This window comes from Seriola lalandi, unplaced genomic scaffold (assembly GCF_002814215.2).
Source record: "Seriola lalandi dorsalis isolate HSWRI2012SDOR001 ecotype SW California unplaced genomic scaffold, Sedor1 jcf7180002054584, whole genome shotgun sequence".
NCBI lineage: Eukaryota > Metazoa > Chordata > Actinopteri > Carangiformes > Carangidae > Seriola > Seriola lalandi.
Window position 1 is genome coordinate 576,065 of NW_019525137.1, and position 1,961 is coordinate 578,025.

Below are 1,961 nucleotides of genomic sequence, written 5' to 3' on the forward strand. Positions count from 1 at the left end.
GGGCAGCCCAGAGACCTTGTCAAGAGCTGTCAACATCTACCCCCAAGTATGGGATACCAAAGGGCCAAATCCCCTCTTGTTGAGCATTTTGGCAATGAACATAAAATTGCTTCAGCTTACATGGAAAAAATTCTGAACTGGCCTCCCATTAAAGCAGAGGATGTACAAGCATTGCAATCTTTTTCCCTGTTTCTTCGAGGTTGTTCCAATCTAACACAGCAGATAATGTACATGAAGGAGTTGGACATGCCCTCCAACCTCAAAAAGATCATGATGAAGTTTACTTATAAATTACGGGAAAAGTGGAGGAATGATGCATGTGATCTGCAGGAGCAAAATGGATGCAGAGTAATGTTCACTGACCTTGTGACCTTTGTTGAGAAACAAGTCAAAATAGTCTCTGATCCACTTTTTGGTAATATTCAAGATCTGCCACCTGTTAGCCGCAGCAAAGCCCCCAATGCCAGTCACACAAAGCAAAGGAGATATTGAAACACTTTTGCCACCAGTGTCACCGCAGTGAAGGAAAGAGATAAAATCTACATGGACAGTAACATCAAGTCCTCTTCTGCCCAAAGCGACCTCGAATGCTGTTTATTTTGCAAACAAACCAGTCACTTTCTGGATAAATGCTCACAGTTCAAGTTGAAGATGCATCGGGACAAGATAAGTTTCATAAAAGAAAATGGAATTTGTTTTGGTTGCTTGAAAGTTGGTCACACAAGCAAAGACTGTAGGAGTCGTTTGGTTTGTATTGTGTGTAACCAGAAGCATCCATCAGTCCTTCATATTCAGGAAAAGGATCAAGGTACATCCTTAAAACACGCACAAGTATCTGTGAGCCGTCCACTGAGTGTTTCTCCTGGACCTGTTTCTCCTTTTGTTAAAGACACTAGCCACTTTGATGATGCATCTCCGTGTTTCCAGATACATTGAATGTGTTCAACAGTAAACACACCTAGGCTTGAAGAGGAGACAGAAATGTAGTCTTTTGGTGCTATATGTAGCTATTTGTTCAGTGCTTTATTTGTTTTCTTTTTTTCTTTTCATGAATTAAATTTTTCATACTTTTTTTAAAATAGTTGTCATGTAATTTAACATGCTTTTTTTTCAGGTTGACAACGTTGCTCGGTTCCTCTTCTATGTGGACCCACAGGCCCCATCCCTGGAGTTCGTCAGGAAGAGGGAAAAGATCACAGAGTACCTTCGCCAGCTCTCTGAGGCAACGCTCACAAAGCAAACTCAGCAGAACTACCTGAAGAGCTTGAAAAGGCTGGCGCATTTGATGTTTTTTTTCATACAATGTCAACACTTGTGTAGACAATAAACATAGCTGGGCTTAAATACATATACTTAAATACTTGTACTTCCTCCGACAGGTTGGTGTTGACAGTGTGGTACACCAGGAATCTGAGGCACGAGGATTGGGAACTCCACTGCAAGCACTTCGTTGAGTTCATTGGGTCGCTGTAGAAGTGCTGCTCCAAGCAAGTGAGCAAAGAGATCACCCAAAAGAGGTAGGTTTAATTGTTCTCACCCACCTAACTGGATTACAGTATAGATATGTGAGCAATGTGGCATGTAATGTTATGATTTGTTAATAAGATTTTATCTATTTTCTCATAGGCATAGCATGTTGACTGAGCAACATCAGCTCACACCACATGACTGCTTGGCTGTGCTGAGGGCTGCCAGGAAGGACTTGTTGGCAGTTGTCGCGAAGATCTCCGTGAACAGAGGTGCCACCCTGGAGTTGACCGAGTGCAGCTTGATGTTGTACTACCTCCAGGCAGTGGTCATCCTGAGGCACCTACAACGACCAGGCGTGGTGGAGCACATGACTGAGTATTCTTATGCTCTTTTTGTCTGTATTGTTAGTAAAATTCACCTGATATTTTTGCCATTCCCCATACTAATCAATGTGATATCCTTGTTTTGTGCAGGTGCAGGAGTGGATGCTC

At 42.4% G+C, this 1,961-nt stretch overlaps 1 pseudogene; it reads left to right on the plus strand.

Annotated features, from left to right (window-relative positions):
- The window catches only part of LOC147818421 (uncharacterized), a 29,052-nt pseudogene that overhangs the window by 4,132 nt on the left and 22,959 nt on the right, over positions 1-1,961 (plus strand).